Genomic DNA, 15,162 nt, shown 5'->3' on the forward strand with positions numbered 1-15,162 from the left:
AAACAATGTATTAATGATCTTGAATTTCAATATAGAGTTAAACTTTCAAAAGCGACAGAGATAAGATATTAAAGAAATATATAAATAACAATAAAAATAAATTAAAGAGTAACAAAGACACTCTATACAACAGTATGTTGGCAGATAACTACCGATCGCAGAAATCTAAAATAGTAGAAACAACAAACAGTTTTTGTACATTTTTAATCATTTTGTTTGTTGAAAATGGGATTTTAATGTAATGCGTCTTTCTCATCACCAAAACCGAGGATTTATGGTGAAACAAGGTAAGAGACTTAGTCTGTTTTTGAGTTTGCTATATTCCATAACTCAATCATAACTCTTAACAAGGATAAATCAAAGAAATGCATCTTCTGTTTATATGGTTAACAAATGAATCAGGCAAGGAATTTCGATTCTCTTTAACCAAACTTGATAACTTTCCCGATGAAAGAAAATGCGTTCCTGCAAATAGTTTTTCGCTAGATAATTGGTTGTTTGTTTGTAATTAAGCACAAAGCTACACAATGGGCTATATGTGCTCTGCCCACCACGGGTATCGAAACCCGGATTCTAGCATTGTAAGTCCGCAGACATACCGCTGTGCCACTGGGGGACATATAATACGGAAAAATAAAGTACTGGAATGAATGTTACTTACTTTTCGAATAGCTATGTGAAATTAGATTACTGATGGTATGTATGTGATTTGTAAATGATAAAATACATGATTACCTTCTTCACGTGACGTAACAATGTTATTTAATCTAGGGTGATAATATCTTAATGTAAATATAATTTCATCATCCATTCTTAATTACAAAATCACAATTAACGTTACATTCATGAAATAAATTGTAGTTGTAAAGAGTAACACGTCGGTTATATTTGTTGGGAATACTGACAATCTTATCTACCAATAGTTATATTCAAATAAATATGTTGCTTGAGTTCGTAGTTCGTTATCTAAACTTTCCTTTACTCAATTATTCTCTGTTTGTTTTTCTTAACTATGTCCGGGTATTAATCAATTGAATGTTTAGCTTGTCTCACTGAATTTAAAGTTCTCTTTCTTGTTTTACTATTAGTCTTTGAAAAAGTAATGTTGAACGTCTTTATATGAAATTTTAATGGTATTAAATACATATTTCCTGAATTAGTTAACCCTAACGAGCTTGATAAGAATATTTGTTATAATGACTTTCTAGATTGTTGAGTCAGATTCCTTATCTTCTATATTGTTAATAAAAAAACTCCTCTATTACTATTATTATTAGTTACTTAATATGAAACAAATTCACCTTTGGGACACCCGTAGTTTCCAAAGAGTTGCAGGTGTCTTTTTCAAATCTTGTTGAAAAACGTAGTGAAGAAATCCAGTGAAGAGTGATGCGTGATGCTATTAGAAGTATCCACTGTCCATATTGTAACATGAGTTATTACTATCCATTCTGTTGTTTGGTTAAAGCGCGCTGAGCTGCTGAGAGATAACAGTTGCCTATATTGTAATATAAGTTGATAGTCTCCGTTCTCCTCTTTGGTTAAAACCGACAGAGGTCTTACAAGATAACCACTGAATAAACTGTAGCCTTGAGCTGGTAATATCCATTCTCCTCTTTGGACTGAGCTGTTGGAAGAAAAACCACTTCCAATATTTTAACGTGAGCTGATACTCTCCATTTTTATGTTTGGTTAAAATGACTGATTTGTAACAGACGAAAGATTTGAACTCTGAGACAAAGAAATTCTTGTATTTGTAGGTTATAGCATTTTTCCGTAGAAGATAAGTATTATTTTAGTATTTCTAAAGTCTATGGTCATTATTTTGGTGTGTTTTAGTTAGTATTGAATACTTTTAGGTTTTATTACTACAGGTGCAGCTAAGCATAAAGTTAAGCTTAATCGTTAGTCATTTTGTTTTTAGGTAACTACTTGAACTGGAATATAGGATAATAAAGCTTTTAAATATTAGCTTGAAATAAAGAGTTTTCACTAGTGTTAGCTGAGTAAGAAGAAGAATCTGCTTGTATTATTATTTAATAGTTGTTGAGAATTTAATACATTAGACTAAATTGTTTAAATTAGCATTTAGTTGCGTGTAACTAGAAATGTGATGCATCATAGCTGTCATACTGACGTTGACAAAACATTGTGTAAGCATTGGTTAATAGAGGATTTTAGTGTTATATTTATCTACAGTTTAATGGCTTAGCGATTATAATGCGACTTTAGCTATAAGTTAAGCTTATGCAGTTATTGATAAGTTATAAATAAGACTAAATAAATTGTATTATTACATAAGTATAATCTAAGGACTAGTTAATTGTCACTTCTTATTTTAAAGATAAACTTTATTACTTTAGTGAGAAGATAAGATAGTGATGAAATAGCATAATATATTTAACTCTAGCGTCAGGCTTATCAGTTTTGTCAATAGGCTACTCGCATGTAATGTTGATTATTTATCCCTAGGTTACAACTGTTAAGAGTAGCGTAGCTGTAAGCGCTCACAGTTTGTAAATTGCGACAGGTGCAAGGGGTGGGTTTTATTTTGGAACTTAGGACTAGCATATACATTAAGGGGAACTAGTAATGAATATTTACAATTTGTTTGTATGTAAAGTTTATAGGTCGGAGGAAAAATTGGAAGCTACTTAAATAGAGTAGCTGCAGTGGATAAGGGGAAGGGTAAACTGTGGGAAATGACAACAGGATTTAAAGAGGAACCTAAGCTTTTCCATACAAAGGATACGGTAGCTAATAATGACTTTAAGGAAATTAAAACCAGTACTAATAGGGCTAGTAGTAGTAGATTTAGTTATAATGAGCAGGTTCTAATAAGTAACAAATTTCAGCCTTCGGCTTGAACAGATGAAGAACTAGTGAAGGAGAGGATAATAAAAAGAAAATATGGAGATGGGAATTAAAAACATAAGGAGGTTTTTGTTATAGGTCAGTGGTTCTCAAACTTTTCAGGCTCGTGTACTACTTTTTGTTTAAACGTTTTTTTTGAAGTACAAACCCGGGCTTAATTAAAACACATCGAAAGATTCAGTAGCAAAAATGTATATTTTTAACACTTACCTATTAATGGGAAATATGTGGCTGTTTTTTCTGGCATACGAGAAAATATCTGGTGTGATATTTGTCAATTTGAAGGGAAGAACACACTGGCAAGTCAATGCATGCGAAAGGCGAGTCTAGAAGTGAAGAGAACAGCGTTTATATGTGCTCGGGAAGCTCAAATCGAGCTTATTACAAATTTTATAACTTTTACATTAATTTTTCGCATACCACTAACATTAGCTCCACGTACCACCAGTGGTACGCGTACCATACTTTGAAAATCATTGCTATAAGTGATTCTCTAGCACCGTACGTGGATAGTATAGACTGTGGAGTCAATAGGGATAAAATAATTATATTATGCTATCCCGGGGTATGGGTACAAGATAAAAGTCACAGAGCAAGTTATATAGTAAAGGGTGCTAGCAGTGATGCAGTCTTTGTAGTGCACACCGGGGCTAATGATGTAGGGAAAGGTAAGTGAGAGGAGCAAATTGTTAAGTACAAGGGACTGATAAAGGCATTCAAAGAAAAGTGCCATAATAACTTAATTCCATCAGAGATACTGCCAAGACTTAATTGTGAGAATGAAATTATAAATAGGTCTCTATGTTTGAATGCTAGGCTTAGGTTAATATATAAGAATGAGCAGGTTGGCTGGATGGATTTGTGGGAAAATAAACTTTTTTGGATGGATGGTTTACAGTTAAATTATGTTAGAGCTGGCCTGTTTGCAAGGGATATTAACTCAACTGTAAGGGCAACTTTAAAATAGGGGTAGACAGTGGCGAGGGCCAGAATCATGAAGAAAAAATAGAATGTACAGAACAGTATAGTGTAAAAGCAAAGTACGAATGTAGTTTTAATAATAGGCTAAACTGTTGTTATATTAATGCTAGAAGTAAAAGAAATGAAACAGATGACTTTGAGCACTAGTCACAAAAGACTATTTTGATGTGATGGGAACAACGAAAACTTGGTTAAATTTAGACAGTTTGGATGACACGAATATCTTTGAAATGTAAGGTTATAGGTTGTTTAATAGGAATAGAGTATAAAAAAGGGTCAAGAGTAGCTTTATATGTAAAATGTGAGTTACAGCCTATTTAAAACTATTCATTGCTGATAGCAATGAGGTTGAATCTGTTTGGATTTCTTTTAGTGGTATAAGGGGAAAAAGCTTTTAGTTGGATTTTGTTACAGACCACCAGATGACAGTTATGAAATTAATAAGTATTTCTAAAATGAGATAAAGAAGTTAGATGCTAATGATATTATAATTATGAGAAATTTTAATTTCAGACATATGGACTGAGAAATGTCAAAGTCAACTCATTCGGGAGACAGGATTTTAGAGACTATTCAAGATTGTTTTCTTCACCAATTGATTAGGGAACCTACTATAAACAATGCTGTTTTAAAGTTATTGTTGATAGGGTGAAGACTGGAGAACATCTGGGTGTAAATGATCATTGCTCAATTAGATTTTATGTTTTCTTGCATATACAGATAATGAATAATGAGATTTTGGTACTAAATTTTAAAAAAATCAAATTTTGAAGGGATAAGACAAAAATTATGTGCAATGAATTGAACAATTAAATTAATTGGAGATACTGATCAAATATGGAAAAATTTTGAAAATAACTTCCCAAATATTCAAGATAGACATGTTCTTTATAGACAAAAACGATTGGCTCCAAGTAAAAGATCAGGCTGGCTCACAAAGAGTATAAAGGATAAAATCAAAGAAAAGCATTATAAATATACGAAGTTTACATTTACTGCAATGCTGGGAGATTTAGAAAATTATAGAAGATCAAGAAAATTGGTCAGACGGGAAATTAAAAAATAAAAATATATGCAAAAATGTTGGCTTGAAATTTAAAAATTAATAGTAAGGATTACTTTGAATATATTAAGGGTAAGCAAAATTTTAGGATGGGAGTAGGGACTTTGAGGGATGATACAAGAAGGCTAATATCTGGTAATTATTGAATAACTGGGTTATTAAATATTAGTTTTTCTTCAGTTTTTACTAATGAAGATGTAACTAATATTTCTCATCCTGAACAAATGCCAGATGGAAACGAGATTAAACAAGATGATCACATTAATTCTAAACTTGTTAACAAGCCCGATAATATTTACCCAAGGGTTATGAAAGAGATTAAGGATTGGATATGTGAGCCATTTGCTATTATGGTTTCTGAGTCCCTGAATAGTAGGCAGATGCCATAAGCTTGGAAGTTGGTTAATATTACTCCTCCTTTCAAGGGAATTAATAAAAACTATCCAAATAACTATAGGCCTATTATTCTTAAATCAGTGGTGGGAAAAGTTTTTGAAAGTCTGATGAAAAATACTTTGAAAAGTCATTTAACAAAGTTTAAAATTTTCTTGGATAGTCAGTACGGTTTTTCACTAGGAGAACATTTGCCTTACTACTCTTTTGACATTCGTTGAAAAGATTACTGTTTGTATAGATAAACGTACGGGTATGAATTCTGTGTATCTGAATTTTCAAAAAACATTTAGCTTGTTATAAAAGTCATTTCTGTAGCTGTGGGGATAGATTGACTCATTGGATTGAAAACTGATTGGATGAAAGAAAGAAGAGGGTTGTTATAAATGGAGATACAACCTAAAATCTTATTTGTCCTACGCTAGCAACAATACATTTCTTGGATGGATTAAGAGATTGATCAATCAAAACACCAAGATCTTGTTAAGGTTGTTCCAATCAAAAGTATACTCACAATTCAAATTGTGATATCCCACATGCATTACGTTGCATTTATTTTAATCAAAACCATCTGCAATTTATTGGCCCAACTCACTAAATAATCCAAATCATTTTGTGAAACAGCTGTATCTTCTTCACAATCACCAACACACAAAACTTTAATTATTTCGGTAAATGTGAATAATTTATTGATTATTTCTTCATCTGTGTCATTGATTTAGATTAAAAAAGAGCAAATGACCTAACACTGAGCCCAGAAGTACCCCACTTGCAAAATGAATCCCCTTGACTGAACTACATAAATGTTGAATGCAAATCTAAAGAGGTTAAAATGCTCTTGTATAGGACATTGGTTAGATAACATATTGAATTGTTGGAAATGGTTCAGAGAAGGGCTACTAGGATGATACCTTGGATGGAAATGTTTTCATACGAGGATAGGTTAAAATCTCTGAAATTGTTAGAAGGGATCTGATTGAGATGTGTAAGATTGTTAAGTGCACTGATAGTGTTTATGCGTCATCTTTTTTCATATTCAATGGTGAGAATGGTAAGACTGGGAGACACAAGTATAAAATTTAGCAAAGTAGGAGTCCTTTTCAGCTGACAGCTTTATTTTTTTATAACAGGATGGTTGGCCTTTGGAATGGGTTTTCTTCAGATGTGGAGGATGCAGTTAATTAAAGAGAGTTTAAGACGAAGCTTGATAAATATTAGAATGTTAAAGACTGGCTTTGAGTGTTTTATTTCTATTTTACAATTTATTGTAATGGATGAGACGGTTTAGATGGACCAACAGGTCCATTGTTGTCCTTAATTTGTATGTATATATGTATGTAAAGTAAACATTTCCAAAATTATAACTTGAATTGATACCCTCCATTTTCTTGCTTGGTTAAAATGAAATGAGCTGTTGAAGACGAATATCATGTTAATCGTTTTAGTAAAATGAATTGAACCATTAGTAACCATTGCCTGTATATTAATGAGGAGACTGGATCCTTGTGGTAGTTTTATTGTATTCGTTGAGTAAAGAGTTTCCCTTTCAACATATGAGATAGCGGATTAATACTTGTGAATATCACAATCACTGGTATATACTGCATCATTTCTGTATTTCAACATGTTTCAAATAGTCAAGTGTTTTGTGTTGAGCTACAAGTGACACCTACTTATCTATATGTATTGTTCGTAGGATCTTTGAAAATGTAACAAATAACAGCAAAAAACAAGGACAAGCTAAGCCATCGTAAGATCAATCGCATAAGTAACAGGTTTAAAGTTACACATAAACCTGTGTAAATAAACTTATTGCCGAGACATCTATCTACTTAAATAATACAAACTATGCAAAAATATTGGGAATCACATACATCCTACCAACTATATCTAACTTATATATTAGAAGTAATTTAAGTAGTTATTCGGAATATTTTATACGAATGTTTTAAAAAAAGACTTCATAACTATAATATTTAATGAAGGTAATTAAAAAAAATATTTTGTACATTAGGCCTAACATATATCTATAAATCGGATATGATCGTATCTAAGGAAACATTACAGGATCCACTGCTGAACAGTATAAAACAAACCAGTGATATGGACAAAAAAATTCTGTGTATATCCGTGTATTTAGAAATAGAGCTGAATTATTTTTAATTGAAGGTTGCTAAATTTCATCAGTTGCCTGGTAATAAAATAGTGAAAACACGTGAAATCCAATGATACATATATAGAAGTCAAACGATCATCGTGAAAAAGCAATTCGAATTTGATGAAATTTTACTGTCGCTCTTAAATTTGATTTCATGAAACAACAAATACAGATTTATTGTCTTAATAATACAAATCTAAATATCTATTTGTAATTATGCAAATAGAAATTGACTTCAACAGTATTCCAATTATGAATTTAGTTTCATATTAATACAGAGATTATTTATAATATTATATGAATTTTATAGGTATGTTAACACTTTGCTAATAAATTTTATCACTAAGCAAGCATTATATAGCTTATAAGAATGCAGTCATTAATCAATGTTTTGTTTTTCCTGCTTAAAAATAAATGACATTTTAAAGGATCAAATGTTTAAGCAACTGCATAAAGAGAAATCAAAAGTTAAAATCAAGGATGAGCAGTTACGTAAAGCATCATATTGAATTACTTTAAGAAGAAAATAAATGCATTTTGATGAGAAGATACCTTATGCTTACTGTTATCATAATAAAAAGTAGATTTTCCATTTTCTTGTGATTTAAGATATTTAAAAACCATTAATTAAGGAGTAGTGAGTGAATTTTGTGTAAAGCCGTGAAGTTCATTGAAGGTAAAATTCATTTTAGATGAAAACCTTCTTCCCGTACACATTAATCAACCTATCAGTTCCTTTTTTCTAGACGTTTATCAACGCGTGTAGACAGGTATACATCAGCAATACCTTTTTGTTTGCATTAATCAAGCCAGGTAAGTAGGTATACATCATCAATTCTTTTTTTTTTTACTCAAATGTAAAAACCTAGTTTTTTTTTTGTAAATATATATGTTAAAAAAATGTTATATCACTTAATTTAATCTAATTATTTTCTGTATGCTTATAATCAAAAGCATAACTGTACAAAATTATTGCAAGTTCTGTAAGTTTCTAAAAAATCCTCTATTCCAAACATAAAGGTTGATATTAATTTATAGATGGTACTAGTGCCCTAAGTTGATCTATAATCTTTTCCAATATCATTAAGTAGAAGGGATATCCCCTTTTCAGAAATTCCACATCCTTATTATATGCGTTTATTGAGTCAGAATGGGATGTTACATAACGTTCCGAAGGGCGATCAATATTCAGTGTCATCATACTACCTACGAAACGCCAAACAGTGTCAAAATGTAGTTGTGATACATTCCGTTCCACCGCGACTTTATATCAGTTGTGGTTACGTGACTTGCTAGTTTGCATATTCAAAATCGTTTTAATATAACAAACTCAACCCTCTGTATCTACTTTGATTTTTTTTCTTATCCGTTGAAAATTCCAAGAGCTCAATGTCAAACATGTAGGTGAAAATGAACGGTGTTTAACCCTAATGGATGTTTTACTAATCATTTTCACAGTAAATCTCTATACAATTCACATCAAATAATATTAATTCTTAATAATGCTACTAGTTACTTTTGTGTGCTTTTTAGTTATTAATTGTCTAAAAGAGTTCGTTGAAACCAGATTTTGAAATTTCGTAATGAATCTAAGTTAAAGATTAGGATTATCGATTGTGTTTGAACGTTCTGAGAATTTTTTTACAATAAATATGCATGTATTTTAATATATAAATTTGATTTCCATCATGTCTGTCTGTATGTAGCTGTTAGCTGCATTATTATTAAGTGTTTTAAGCATTTACCACAGTGCACACAAGAGTATTGAGACTGTTTGGTCTAATGCGCATCTCAATAGTGTGCTTGTAGTTGTACTATGATTAAGCGATTTGCTAGCTTATCACAGTATAGTGTTTGCTAAACTTGTCTTGTCTCAATGCTTTAAGCTGGGAGTGGCCTAGTGGTTAGTGTGCCGGACTGGGGATCTAAAGTTCCTCGTTTCGCATCCCTTTACTACAAAAAATAAATAAATAAATATCGCGCTCCTCACTTTGGGGTTGTAAAATCGTAATAAGGGTGACGGTCAAACCCCATCATTCTGAGGTTAACGATGGTTAACGCAGATAGCCTCGTGTAGCTTTATGCGAACTTTCGAAACAATCAATCAATCAATGCGTCTGCCTTCAGTTGTATGCTTGTAGTTATACCGAAATATTTTTGTTTTGTCTTGCTGTTCTTCTTGTAGTTCTCCGAAACACAATCAATACCAGACAACCGAGTGTGTTACAGAAGACAACCACGCAACTGATTAACTTAAGTTCGATTTTACGCTATATGTCAGCCAATGAAAATTCTAAGAAAAAATCTGTGCTTTTCTATCGAATCAGCAATGCGGAGTGTTTACGGTTGTTTAATTCTATCAGTCACATAAAACGGCTTAAAGCCTTCATATTTCAAGTCAGGAAAGGTTAAAGTCGGTAATTTGCTATTAGGATTATTGGCTAAAGGTTAAAATACCATTCACTTATTCATGATTAGTTTGTTTCTAGTGCACGTGTGAATAAGAAAATTATAATTTTAATTGATGAAAATTATTCTGTGGATAATCATTTCCGCATAAAGAATTAGCACAATAAAAATATGGATTTATTTATTTGTCTGTTTATTTGCTAAAGAATTAGCACAATAAAAATATGGATTTATTTATCAGTCTGTTTAGTTGCTAAAGAATTAGCACAATAAAAATTGGATTTATTTATCTTTCTGTTTATTTGCTAAAGAATTAGAACAATAAAAACATGGATTTATTTATCTGTCTGTTTATTTGCTTCAGTTCACAGTATACTTAAAACACACATTTAAAAAACATTTTTTTAAATAAAAAATGTTCATAATACTTCTTTACATTTTTTACTTCTTTAATGTGGATTTTTTATGATTAAAGTCCACTAACACAAATATCTGATCTTCTGCATGCTGCAAAATCATGTCATAATGTCAAGATGGGTGAATATAAGTAGTAAATGTAAGGTAGCCATCCCAAAACATTTTCCAGTCAGTAACTCCTAGATATTACGTTCTATTAAATGAGAAATTACTGTTCGTGATAAAGTAGCAGTGGAATTTGTAAATCTATATGTTATAAAAAAGGATCATAATATTATTAAAAGTCATAAGAGTTGTTTAAAAACCTTTAATATCCGTTAAAATTTATTCAGCGGATTCGTAAATGTTCGAGAGCAACAACCTCATTCTCCAATTCTTATTCACATATATACTTTAGGCTTGAAACCTAAAAATAGTCTTAACTATCCGTTTATATATAGACTTTAAGATGACCATTTTTACCATACATACAAGAATATAATAAGCTATCTTCCGCTATTAAACTGAAGCTGAACATTCTCCAGGAGTAACATATACACAGCTGTTGTATGCAAGTCTCCTAATTAGCCTTCTAAATTCACGCCATTTGGGTGGATTTGGGTAATTAATAGTGAATCATAGTGCCCAGTTACTGCTATAGACCTACAACGTAAATAAAAAAATCTTGAACCTTATTCTGGATAAATATTACTCTGTAAGATACAATAACTCAGGCTGCAGCTTCCGTGGTAATGAAATTCTACACATTGTTTAAATTCATGTTATTTGTTTCTGCGAATTTATTAAATTTTAGCATTTTTTTCTATTCCTATAAGGATAGTTCCCCGGTGGGATAGCGGTAAGTCTACGGACTTACGACGCTAAAATCTGGAGCTCGATTCCCCGCGGTGGACACAGCAGATAGCCCAACGTGACTTTGCTGTAAAACAAGCAAACAGACAAACCTATAAAGATAAGTACATTGAACTGTGAAATATATTCTTTTCGAAACATTTCCAAAATGATATTTGTTTTAGAGCAAAGCCACTTCGGCTATCTCCTGTATCCACTTTGGGGAATCGAACCCTGGATTTTAGCGTTGTAAGTGCGTAAACTTACTGCTGCCCCACCGGGAGACATAACTGTTCACGTAAGTACATACCACGACATAACTTGTCAAGAACTGAAATACCCATCATACATCTAACATTCACAATTAAAAAGCTGCTAACTTAAAAGGTTTAACAACAACGTTATCCTAAAAGTTTCTTGTCAGAATCTCGTGTGAGAACCAAACTTGGTTGTAGTACATATCTAATCAAAAACACCTTAGGTGTGGGAAAAAAGGCGTGGCCAAAAAAGATTCAGCGGGTGAAAGGAATGAAATCAAGATTGGCGGACAAACTGGTAGCTACACTTATAGCACTGATAAGAATTTTACAGCAAATATTCATTTGTTAGTTAGCCAGGCCGCATTTTGTGTTCAACTTGGGGCATGATGGTGGGTAAAACAAAATACACTGCCTTGCTAACTAATGAATGAATATATGCTGTAAAATTCTTATCAATGCTATAAGTGTAGCTACCAGTATAGTGGTAGTTTTTCCTCTCTCAAACAGTGTTAATAACGTCCTTTATACTAATGCCATGGAATTTAAATTAACAGTTTCTTGTCATCACCCTGTTGCAATCGGTATAGCCGTATCAAACATCATTATTCATGCTAATTGATTAAGCTAATATCACTTGACGCTAAACGCTCATTAATTAAGATATCTTCATAAAACGTAGTAAATTTGTGGTGAAAAGTTGACAATGAAAAATGAATAATGACCATCCGCCCGTATGATTCTTTTGAAAACTTGAGGAAGAAACTGTTAATCTAGTTTGCTTGGCCTAACCAATGCTTATGTATCTGCACGTCCCTTAACTCTATAGTTTTGCTGCTCTGAATCAGCCGTCTTTAATCTGAATGACAAAAAACTAAAAAGGTCCACTTTTACTCTTAGGTGAAACTAGTAAAAATGTTAGACCGATAGCCCACGTGACTTTTTGTGCAGGCGTGCGTAAAACAATTTCGTTAAATTTGAGCTGTTTTTGTTGAATAACTTTGCACTTGTGGTTTAAATTTACACCAAATGAGACTCCGAATTGTAGACTGTAAAGATCTATCAGTGTATCAAATTTGAAAAAAAAAATGTAAAAGTTATATGTGTTTTTCTATCAAATAAAGTTCCCGTACTTTTGGTGCGAAAAAAAATGGAAGAATTCAATCAAAATTGAAGATGTTATATCTCAGGTATTACTCAATGGATTGCCTTGAAATTTGGTATGTGAAGTAAGAGTCTAGTATAGCACATCCGCTGAAAATATGTAATAATTTGAATTACTGCAGTCTGAGCTACAGAAAGTGGAAAATCACTAAACATCACTCCTGTTAATAACACAGTGTGTCCTGAAGGTTGTTTTTTTTTTTGCCACAAGACACACTATCGTTCTTTCAGATAATGAAATCGGTATTTTAAACCTGAATGGCACCACTGAACGTGTGGACTAATCGGCCAGATCAAATAATCCCCGGAGTCCAAAGCTGAAATTGCGGAGTTTGTTCGGCCTCATTGTGTCTCTAAACCCGGACCCGTCTATCCGCAACTGGTCACATTCAAGAAACCACTAAGCCAAGCTTAATGCTTTGGTATCGTTTTGCGTAATTTATATTGTCCTTCTAACTGTTACATATAATGTCAGATAGATTTATGGAGAGATTTATTAACATGATTAAAAAAATATTTAAAGAACATTTTAGGTTGAAACCAATAACTTAGTGGGATTGAAAATAATTTCTTCCAGACACTAAATTATCATTTTAACATAAGTAAAATACTTGAAATAAACAACATTTTACGATTTATTTATTGGTGGCTATTTGTTCATTCATTTAGCAATCCTTTCCTACAGTCAAGCATAAAAACAAAACTTTAAGTTGTTAGCCAAAAGATATAAATATGTTAATAAAATAATTTGTCTGATTAACTGGTTATTAAGAGATTAATTATTGACTACTTATTGTTTGTTGTTTAAGCCTAAAGCTAGACAATGCACTCTATCCACCACGGGGAATCGAACTCCGGATTTTAGCAATGTAAATCTGGAAAATCATCGCTGACTACCAGGGGACGTTTGTTGACTAATAAACAAAGAATAAAGTGTATATCTACTGGTTAAAAATTGATGACTTTCAGTGTAGATTTGGTTATGTCATTGGTAAATATATTCATGAAACTGTAAATTGTTTAACTAACTGATTAATAGCCATGCAGATTGTTTGATGCTTTATTAATGAACTAATGAGCAAAAGGAAAGATTAATTATACTTGTCATAAGACATTAGTATTAGCCTTATTATATTTTAGCACTACATTCTTTATTCAATCCCTTAGGATTTTTTCAGGAGGAAGAAGAAGAAGAACGTATTCAAGTATTTCAAACACACTATGACCGCCATATCCATTGCCAACGAAGCATTACGCTCAATACAAAGGTCATCGGGCCAGCTGGACACAACAAACAAAGTAATGGCTGTAACACTATTTATATGTGATATTTATTTAGGCCTAATACTAATATTTTATAACAAGTATAATAAATTCTAATTATACTTCGCCAGCTTAAAAAAGGCGTTCACACCATAAAAAGTGAAGACTGACAAATACTATAAGAAAAAAGTAAATGGTTTGATTAACTGGTTAAAAAGTGTCGTAGACTTGGTTAAGTCATTGATTACTACGTTCCTGGGACTGTAAATTTGTTCAATTTATTAAAAACACGATAATGGAAGTGTAGGTTATTTGACTAATAAGATAAAAAATAAGAATTACACAGTAAATTATTTAATATTTTACTGATCAACTTACGAAAGAAGTGAGGTGTGAAAAAATACACAAAGTATACATCTTTTATATTGTCTTTAGATAAGAAAGCTTTTAGCTATCCTCTGCTCCTGTATTGGAATTCTGATAAATGTGGTATATGGAACTTTATAGAGAACTGTCACGAGTAGTTCTTGCCGACTTTCTGACAATCGATATGTTTAGAAGAGAATGCTATAAAAGGAAAGCAAATATTACCTCGTAAAAAGGTATAACATTTATAACTACCAAACCAAGATCTATATAATAAAAATGATAACACTCGATATAAGGTAATATCACAAATAAACATGACTTAATCATATGTACGTCACATGTAAGTCTGCTAGAAACATGATAAGTATGATACATATGAACCAATAAAAGTTTTTTTTTTTACTATTTTCTGGTTAACAACCACACTTACATGGAGTTGCACAGCCTTCACAATGGTAAACTGTGGTGATCTTAAGAAATCTTACAAGTTCTGGTATGTGATTCTTATGTACAATGCATAAGGTATCTATATATATATATAAAGACGAAATGTGTGTTTGCACCCTAACTCCTCCGAGCCTATTGGGCCAATCTCAACCATACTCAACTATGAACTATGGGGAATGTCCTAAGTGGGTAACAATTGAACTTAACACTATTTCTATTTTGTAAAGCCTGTTGGTTAATTAGTCTCAGCCTAATGAGTCAATCTCAAACAATCTTGGCAGGTTGACACTTTAGACAATGTTGAATATTGTAAGGGGATTCAAGGTCAAAATATGAAAGTTGCTGGATTGTTTCTCAAACAACCATGCTTTTCTCATGGCCAGTGGAATGTAGCGTGTTCAAGGGTGGTATCACCTCAACATTTTTATTTGTTGGTAGATGGAAAGCGAATGTTGTTTATGAAGAAGCTTTGTTTTAATTTTAAAATTTTGAGATAAAGTTTATGTTTAAATTATTACTTTGAAATATATTATTGC

At 32.0% G+C, this 15,162-nt stretch overlaps 1 long non-coding RNA gene across 2 annotated transcripts in view; it reads left to right on the plus strand.

Moving 5' to 3' along the window:
* The window catches only part of LOC111086827, a 57,638-nt gene that overhangs the window by 2,309 nt on the left and 40,167 nt on the right, over positions 1-15,162 (plus strand). Inside the window, exons 2-3 of one of the 2 annotated variants that reach the window (XR_002611539.1) lie at positions 8,216-8,282; positions 13,715-13,846. This is a non-coding gene — a long non-coding RNA (uncharacterized LOC111086827). The remainder of the gene's footprint in view (positions 1-8,215; positions 8,283-13,714; positions 13,847-15,162) is intronic. The other variant, XR_002611538.1, reaches the window with a different exon arrangement.

This window comes from Limulus polyphemus, unplaced genomic scaffold (assembly GCF_000517525.1).
Source record: "Limulus polyphemus unplaced genomic scaffold, Limulus_polyphemus-2.1.2 Scaffold1469, whole genome shotgun sequence".
Classification (NCBI taxonomy): Eukaryota; Metazoa; Arthropoda; class Merostomata; order Xiphosura; family Limulidae; genus Limulus; species Limulus polyphemus.